Genomic DNA, 9,953 nt, shown 5'->3' with positions numbered 1-9,953 from the left:
AGAATCCCTAGTTTCCTTTAAAATTTAGTTGTCCATTAAACCTTTCTCCATTGATCCTCCAAGCTCAAACTTCCCTACTATATCAGCCATATATTTCTTTTGCACATGTTTAATATATATACATGTCGACTTCCCTGATAGAGTATAAACTCTTTGAGGGCATGGACTGTTTTATTTTTGCCTTTCTATCTTCAGTGCCTAGCACATAATAGGACCTTAATAAATATTTGTTGGTTGATTGGTAGTTTCCTTTTTTTTTAAAAGGATTTTCCTTCTTGTTTTAAAAATCTACAACTCCATTTGTGTTCCCAGAACCATACCTAGACATTCTAGTGCCTAGAGCAAATCTAGGAGATAGTAGGGTGTGGTGTTAGCACAAAAGGCAAGACTGATTTTCCCAGGTGCAGTGACAGTAGCGGAGGGAGACTCTCTCTCAAACCAATCTTATTTCCTATTTTGACAATCACTAAACTCTTAGATCAAGGGAATATGGTAGATAAATTTGCCTAGATTATAGCAAAGATATTGATTTAATGTCTCCTACTATTCTTATGGAACAGATGGGGAGATGGGGACTAGGTGAATTCAGAATTGATTGACTAGCCAGACTCTGAGAACAGTCAATATCAACATGGCGGAAGTCTCTAGTTGGGCAGCACAGGGATTTGAGCTGGCCCTTTGCTATTTAACATTTTTATTAATAACTTGGATAAAGGCTTAGATGAGGGCTTTCTTATCAAACTTGCAGATGACATTAATCTGCGAGTGGGTCGTTAGCATACTGGAAGGCAAGAGTGGGATCCAAAAAGATCTTGACAGGCTAGATAGAGCACTAGACACAATTTAAATGGATGAAATCCAATTGGGATCAATGAAAAATCTTACATTAATAACAAAAAATCAACTACCTAAGCTGAAGAAAAGCAGACAGGGCTACAGAGTTCTGTCTGAAAAAGATCTGGGGTTTTTAGTGGACTGCAAGGATTCATTTAAGCCAGCAGGATGATGAGACAACCAAATAACTCCCATTAAAGCATAGGCTCTATTGAGCTGTTTTTGTTGTTTAATTATTTCAATGTCCAACTGTTCATGACTCTGTTTGAGGTTGGTGTTTTTTGGTTTGTTTTTGTTTTTGGCGGAGATCCTAGAGTGGTTTGCCATTTCCATCTCTAGCTCATTTTACAGATGAAGAACTGAGGCAAACAGGGTTAAGTGACTTACTCCATATCATACATCTGGAAAGTGTCTGAGACCAGATTTGAACTCACAAAGATGAGTCTTTTTGACTTCAGGTCCAGCCCTCTATCCATTGCACCACCCAGCTGCCCATATTGAGAGGCATAGTTTCCAGGAATGAGGAAGTGGCTGACTGTCCCTCTAGATTTTGCCTTATCTGACCTTCTCTGCAGCAGCTTTGAGCATCACAGTTTAAGATGGATACTGACAAGCTGGCGAGTATATAGAGAGGAGGGTAACCAAGATGGTGGAGGGAATTGAGTTCATGCCATATGAGGACCAGATCAGGGAACTAGGAATGCTTATCCTGGAGAAGGGAAGATAAGGATGATAGGATGGCTAAATTCAAGCATTCAAAGTCCTGATTGTGGGGGAGGGCTACAACTTTATCTGTTTACCCTCAAAAAGGGAAAGGGAAGAGAGGATGTATTTATTAACTATAGAGCAATTTCATTCATATTAATTAATTATTTATTAGTTGCCTGTCATGTACCAAGTGGTGCTAACTGCTTTTCAAATATTATTCATTTGAAAATGAATATAATCAAGAAAAATGGGTAGAAGGTACAAAGGGGTCAATTTAATGGGGGCAGAAAGGTGGTTCAGTGGATTGAGAGCCACACCTAGAGACTAGAGGTTCTGGGTTCAAATATGATCTCAGACACTTCCTAGCTGTGTGACCTTGAGCAAATCACTTAGCTCCCATTTCCTAGTCCTTACCTCTCTTCTGATTTGGAACCAATATACAGAATTGGCTCTAAGATAGAAGGCAACAATTAAAAAAAAAAGGCCAATTTAGGATGAATGTGTAAAACTTCCTAACAATTAGGGCTGCCCCAGGATGTAATGGGTGCCCCTCTTTTGGGGGGCTGAGTGACCCCTTGTTGGGCATGGTGAGGTTTCTCAGTGTTGAGGTGACTGTGATTATGTGATTCAGAGTTTGGTTCTTTCCCCCATGGCATTCTCTGATACAGAAATCAGCCCGGAGCTGGGGAAGGAACCACACTCCTCCAGATGTTGGTGCTCTGGGCCAAAGCCCCATTTGCCCAGTGCTAGTGACAGGCTCTGTGTATTCATTTTCCTACGAACTTTAATTGTATAGACAAGATACTGCCTTGAGTGTCATGAGAAGTTTGGGACTGTGAATTCCTTGGACCAGGCTGGATCTGCTCCTGATCTGTGGTGTGTTGGTATGTATTTATGTTACATTAGAGGAGAAAAGGGTCCCTGGAGATTCTGGCTCAAATACCAATCGCTCCCCGGGTCTTAACCAAAGTGGGGGCAGGTGGGCGGGTGGGAGGGAGGTGTTTCTTTTTTTGTAATTTTTTAAATAAAAATGAAACAAAATCCAACTGGAATTTCATAAAGCTATTCGTGACATTTAATTATTTACTATTTCTTATGTAAACATTTGGTCAAGCAGCAGTTTGTGGAAGGTAGAGGAATGTCGTGTAGTTAGCTGAGCTCGTCTGTGTTGATCTGGGGGATTCTGTGGAGGGACCCCCTAATCTGGATTGCTTCTTCTCAGACAGAGGCTTGTGGGGGAGCCAGCATGACACAATGTAAAAAACACCCTAAATCTGGGTTCAAATTCTGCTTCTGTTTGCTGTGTGGCAAATCACTTAACATCTTAGCCTCAGTTTTTCTCTTTGGTAAAATGAGGTGGATGGACAGGATGACTTCTGGGGTCCTTGTTAGTTCTAAATCTGTGATCCATCCCACTAGAACTGACTGTCTATTTCTTCTGCCTTTTTTTTTCCCATTCTAACTTTTATTAATGTTGCCACTAATATCTGGGATCAGTAAGTCATCCATCTTGTCCAAGCCAGGCAATCTCATCAGAAATACACTACAATGGAAAGAACAATGGATTTGGAGGCTAAGTACTTGGATTTTAATCCTGGCTTGCCACTTATTTTTATTAATTCCTTGCCTTCCATCTTAGAATCAATGCTGTATATTAGTTCTACGACAGAAGAATGGTAAGGGCTAGTGAATGGGTTAAGTGACTTGCCCAGGGTCACACAGCAAGGAAGGGTCTGAAGCCACATTTGAACCTAGGACCTTCCATCTCTATGCCTGGTTCTCAATCCAATGAGCTACCCAGCTGCCCCCTATAGATACAATTTTAATCATTGTTCTCTAGCATTTTGTGATCGATATTCTCTCCTTCCCTCTCACCTCTCCTTGTTTTTGTAATCTATTCTACATAAGCCCTCCTTCCTAGTCAGAGAATCTCCTTGGTGTCCCTGGAAATTTTTTTGCCATATGCCTTCTCCTCTTTCCACCCTGATCCTGCCTTTTTATCAGACTCCTTCTATGCCTAGATGAACTCCCATTTCTCCCATGAATAATACCACCCTAAGCAACTCATTCCCCTCTCCTCTGACCTCCCTGAGCCCTCATTGGCTTCCATTTGTTTGACACTAGCCCTACACTGAGCATTTTCCCAATGGCAGCCTTTTGGTATGGGAGACACCTTTTAAGAAGGATAACGATGAGCCAGATGAGGGCAACCAGAATGACAGAGTCAAATCTATGTCCAATGAGGATTCATTGGAGGAATCAGGGATGCTTAGCTTGAAGATTCAGGAGAGACATGATGAGTGCTCTCACATTTGGCTTGTTTTCTTTCGTCCTAGAGGACTCACCCAGGAGAAAGGGGTGGCAATAGCAAAAAGGCAAATTCAATTTTCATTTCAGGAAAAACTTCCTAACTGCAGAAGCAGTAAGGGGGCGCAATGGATAGAAGAGTGACCCTGGAGTCAAATACACTTGAGTCAAAATCTGCCTTCAGACACTCACTAGCTCTGTGACCCTGGACAGTTTATTTCATCTCTGTCTGCCTCAGTTTCCTTCACTGTAAAATGGAGATAATAAGAACACCTACCTCCCAGAGTTGTGAGAATCAAATGAGACAATATTTGTAAAGTGCCTTGCAAACCTACTATTATTTTTTGAAAACTTCCATATCTCCCAAGTGTCTGTTTTACCTGTTATCCCCTAAATTTCTAGGGGACTTCACAGCTTTGGTATAACTCAGAGCACAGACATTTGGATTCTTTTTTTTTTAACCTTTATGTTCCATCTCAGAATCAATATTGTATATTGGTTTTGAGGTAAAAGAGCAAAAAGGACTAGGAAATGGGGGTTAAGTGACTTGTCTAGGGTCACATGGCTAGGAAGTGCCTAGGGTCAGGTTTGAGTGGAAGAGAGGTTTGATTTTTGAGGTATAAATATTCACATTGGGAATTTAACAATTCATTCTCACTATCAGTAGGCTTTTGCACACCCTTACCTTTCTATTCTGGAAGCTTAGAATAGTTCTGCCTCGATTTTTTTTTAATTTTAAAATTTATTTGTTTGTTACATGAAAGTGCCAGTGCTCAGTATCTTCTTCCCTCCCTTCCATAAAGCACATAGCATAGTGAATAACACATAATAGCTCTTCCTCTTCTCCTTCTCCTTCTCCTTCTCCTTCTCCTTCTCCTTCTCCTTCTCCTTCTCCTTCTCCTTCTCCTTCTCCTCCTCCTCCTCCTCCTCCTCCTCCTCCTCCTCCTCCTCCTCCTCCTCCTCCTCCTCCTCCTCCTCCTCCTCCTCCTCCTCCTTCTTCTTCTTCTTCTTCTTCTTCTTCTTCTTCTTCTTCTTCTTCTTCTTCTTCTTCTTCTTCTTCTTCTTCTTCTTCTTCTTCTTCTTCTTCTTCTTCTTCTTCTTCTCCTTCTCCTTCTCCTTCTCCTTCTCCTTCTCCTTCTCCTTCTCCTTCTCCTTCTCCCTTCTCCTTCTCCTTCTCCTTCTCCTTCTCCTTCTCCTTCTCCTTCTCCTTCTCCTTCTCCTTCTCCTTCTCCTTCTCCCTTCTCCTTCTCCTTCTCCTTCTCCTTCTCCTTCTCCTTCTCCTTCTCCTTCTCCTTCTCCTTCTCCTCCTTCTCCTTCTCCTCCTTCTCCTTCTCCTTCTCCTCCTTCTCCTTCTCCTTCTCCTCCTTCTCCTTCTCCTCCTTCTCCTTCTCCTCCTTCTTTTCCTTCTCCTCCTTTTCTCCTCCTTCCTTCAAGATTCAGTTCAAATAATCTCTTCTGCAGGAGACCTTTTCCAGTTCCACCTGCAAACCCCAAATTCCTTCTTCTTGGAGATTACCTTTCTTCTGCTCTCTAAGTATCTTGGATACATCTACATGATGTCTGCCCCATTAGAATGGAGAATCTTTGAGGTCAGGGACTGTCTTTACTTTTCTCTATGTATCCCCATATCTTAGCCCAGAGCAGAAACATAGTAAATACTTTGAATAAATTTGTTGATTAATGAATATATGAGAAAATATGCAAACAAATCTCTACCAATGGGATATGAGGGATATTGTAAGGCACTCCCAGTTCTATAGAAAGAAAAAGAATTTAATGGCTCCAACCAATCTCCTTTCTCACTAGGACTGAAATTTCTTCTCTTGCTGGCCTTGGGCAAAACTCCAAAGTAGGTGAAAGTTTGTCTTCGGTGAGGACAAGCCAAATTTGGAAGAGAGGCTGGGGAAAAGGTGGAGAGTAGATTGGATGACAATCACTCCTCCCCATTCTCCTCCCTCTTTCCCTTTTTTTTTTGTCCTCAGGTTCTATATTGTCTTCTCTTGTCTTTTCCATTCTTTTCTTCCTTGATTTATAGACCTTCTGACTAAATGCTTCTGATGCAATGAACTCATTGCATAAACTTTATAACAGGTTCCGTCATTCTGTAACTGGTTTCTTTCTTGTTACCACATGATGAAGAGAAGTCATTTTGTTGGGTTGTGGCTATGTATAGGGACCTGGGGTTCGTTCAAAAGGTACTGATAGACTGGAACTTGCCCCATCTCTTTTAGAGGACCCCTTCCTTCCTTCCTTCCTTCCTTCCTTCCTTCCTTCCTTCCTTCCTTCCTTCCTTCCTTCCTTCCTTCCTTCCTTCCTTCCTGGTGGTGCTCTTGTGAGAGAAGAAAGACAATGCTCTAAGAAGAGAATTCTTAAGTTCCTTCCATCCAAGGCCAACATATGGCCCATGAGCAAAGGGCTTCATTTTCCCCTTGGCATTTGTTCTATTTCAAGTGACAGAGACTGGAGGGTACAACCTTGTGAATTGTGAAAGGTCAGGAGAGCAAACCACCTAGAAGACTAGGAATAAAGTCCATGTTGAGGTTTAAAGACAGCCAGTTCAGCTTTGAGGCTCTGAGAAGCAGAATGATGTTCTAGACCCATCCCAGCTATAGCTGAGACAAAGGCTTTTCCTGAAATGATGCCACATTTGGATCTGAACTTTGTAGAACAAAAACTAAGTAGGAACTGCATTAAATCTGAGCCTATTTGAGGCAGCTATATGCATAGATTGAGAGTTAGGCCATTGTGATTTTTAGATTTTCCCCATCTTGCTTAGTCTAGCACCCAGGGATGTACTCACCCACACTACACTGTGCTAGCAAATGACAAATCAGAAATGACTGACTGTCCCCTGGGCTATCCTAAGCCAAGCTTGAGCCACCACTGGCACGTGTGAGATTCAGGTTTGTTCTCTTTTCCTCTTATCCTCAAATTATTGTAATTTCCTAGCTGGTATGTCTTCAAGATCCATCAGAGAGACTAGTCTTCCTTGGGCCTCAGGGGGAATGTAAAAATAGAAATTTGAACCCTAGACTTCAATCCCCAGAAGTCCTTGGTATTTCCCAGAAATCCCTATAATCTCACCTGAGTCTCCACCTAGGCAAAATCACAATTAGTATTTAACTGGCAGTAATGCCTCCCACACTTCTTCTTCTTCCTGCCTTTGCAAGATGTAGTAAGTAAGCTTTAAATGGGCTAATCAGCCCTGGGCATGTGGTTCTTATTGTTTGTATCTTCTTTATTCCTTGATTCTAACAATCCTTAATAACCTCATAAAATATAACATTTTTATTATTAGAGACTAATTTAATTTTTACACCTAGAGACTGGATGTTCTGGGTTCAACTCTAATCTCAGACACTTCCTAGCTGTGTGATCCCAGGCAATCACTGAACCCCCATTCACTAGTCCTTATTGCTCTTCTGTCTTGGAACCAATACACAATATTGATTCTAAGACAGAAGGTAAGGGTTTAAAAAAAACTGAACCTATTCTTTGCAGAGGCCAATGTGCTTGGTATAGGTCCGTGATGGAGAACCTTTTAGAGGGGTGGGTGATGTGAGAAATGTCCTCAGGCATGTATGGAGATAGGGAGGGGAGCAGTCCATCCTGTATCTCTCTGGCTTTCTAGTAAAGAACTCTGGAGAAGTCTGTTTTGGGGTGATGGCACATGTACCCACAGAGAGGGTTCTGAGTGCCCCCTCTGGCACAAGCACAATAGGTTTACCACTACTGGTATAGGTGAACATGATCCTGAAGTATTGGAGGGAAAAACTTATACTTCTAGTCTCGCTAAATTTTTGAAGCAAATATCCCTTTGTAAGAGCTAATTGATATTAATTGGTTCAAAAGAATTGGAGTACTGGTCACTGGACATTAACAGTAATTAACACAATGAAATGGGAGCCCAAGTAGATGTTATTAGAGAAAGATACCACAACTCCTAAGGGATACGCCTAGAACCCTGAGGGAGGTTGTAGGTAGCCTTGCTCTAGGAGAATGAGACCAGAGAGTACTTCTGAAACATCTTCCCAGTGAAGTGAACATCAGAGTGTACCTAGTTGGAGCCAATGATCCTCCATTTGGACCCTTCTCAGGAGAGAAAAGTAAAGGGTTTGATTCTAATTTCATTGGAACTAAACATGAAATAGAGAGATCAGAGAATAATAACCATAACACATCTCTCTTCAATACTTCAGGGACATATTGTTGCCCATACTGACCACCTGATTTAATGCAGTTTCTAGTTTGCATTGGTTCTATAAAGTTCTGGACCAAATGTGATACCACTTCAGGAAAAGCCTTTGTTTCAGCTCTAGCTGGGATGGGTCTAGAAGGGCACTTTTCCCTCCTCTGGCCTTAAAGCTAAACTCTGGTAAATGCTTTACAAATATCTCATTTAATCTTTCCAACAGCCCTGGGAGTTAAGTGCTATCAGCATTCTCATTTTACAGTTGAGGAAATTAAGGTTAAGTGTCTGGTGCAGGGTCATGTTGCTAGCAAGTGAGGTCAGATTTGAATTCAGGTCTTCCTGACTATAGACCCAGAAGTCAATCTATTTTGCCATCTAGCTCAGGGGGGTTGAACCAGTTGGTCTTCAAGTTCTCATCTAGATATATCCATATAAAATCTGTATCCTAAAATACAATAATCCTTCTTTATCACTGTTGATGATGATAACCTCTTCTGTTCTCACTGAATGGATTTGTCTTTGGGGTCCTAGAAGTGGTCGCCAGCTATTATCAAATTATTCCATTAACTCTCCCAAGAGGGTCTATATCTATATGTCAAATCCTCTTCCTGAAAGAGAAGGAAATGGAGAGTGGACATTCTTTATCATAGCTACTGCAGGGATCTACTCAAGATCAAATTCTCTTCCCTGATGTGTTGGACAAACTGCAGACTAATATCCTTAATCCTTTGCAATTCTCAGCTACATATGAGTGTCAATGGAAGTCACATGGATGTTTTGGAAAGGAAATCTATCTTACAGAGGGCCTGACATTTTCTCATAAACCAAGTGGAAGCAATTGGCTTTGGAGGGATCTTTATTCTGAGAGATCATCCCCATACCTTTTGAAAATGAGAGTTCTTTTTATATTAGTACTGGGGGAGCTGGGCTAAGGTCTGAGATGGTTAAGAGCCTCTTCCCCAGGAGAAGAGACTCTTGGCCTTCCATAACCTCCCCTCACACCCTTTGACTCCAGTGGCTTGAATTACATTTAGCAGTTTTATTCAATTCTTTCTGCACTCAGACCACAGGCGACTTCCTCTTTGGAAGGAAAAAACCCCAAACAAACAGAGCTCTTCAGCAAAGACTCCAAGGACCTTTTGAACATTAATCCAATAGGTCTTAGAGACATTTGGACGAGGCTAGATAAATGGAACAAACATATGGATTATATTTCCATTAAACTACACACGGGCTTAGAAATTAAATGGAAAAGTTCTTGGCAAGGTCTTGCCTCTGTTTTGCCCTCTTCAGATACGTTTGGCTCAACTTTGATGATGTTTGATAAATCTGAAATATAGAAGGACTAACCTATTCCCCTTCATTTTACGTTATGCGAGGCAAGGGGGGAGGGTGTGTGGGATACCTTTGTAAGTGGCAATTCTTGGAACTATTTCTAGGGTCTTATTCAGTAACACAGCTCTAGAGGTAGGCGAGTTGTGAGCCAACCAATCAATCAATTAAGAAGCATTTATTAAGTATTTTGCTAGGTGCCAAGTACAATGTTAGAACCGATAGAGAGTTGGAGTTACGTTTTCGTTGGCATAGGGAATTACCAAATGAAGAAATTCTCTCTACCAATGCAGGTTGGCACCTTCTCTGCAATTTATTGTTTTAGAGAGTTTTTTGGAGCAATGGGAGATTAACTGCCTTGCCAAGGATCATACAGCCTATGGAAATGAGAGGTGGGAATTGAACTTAGAGCTTTCTCTGCCTTTGAAAAACCAATATAATGGAGATTTGGCCCATGCTAACACCACCTAAGATGATGTCATCCACATGGAAGACTCTAGGGTGCTGGTCTAAGGAGATTGAGGACTAGAGCATGGGTGGATTTTGCACATTAACCCACAGGATTGAGAGTAGCTTTCCC

This window comes from Monodelphis domestica, chromosome 7 (assembly GCF_027887165.1).
Source record: "Monodelphis domestica isolate mMonDom1 chromosome 7, mMonDom1.pri, whole genome shotgun sequence".
NCBI classification, from domain to species: Eukaryota; Metazoa; Chordata; class Mammalia; order Didelphimorphia; family Didelphidae; genus Monodelphis; species Monodelphis domestica.
Note: the sequence above shows the minus strand (reverse complement) of the source record.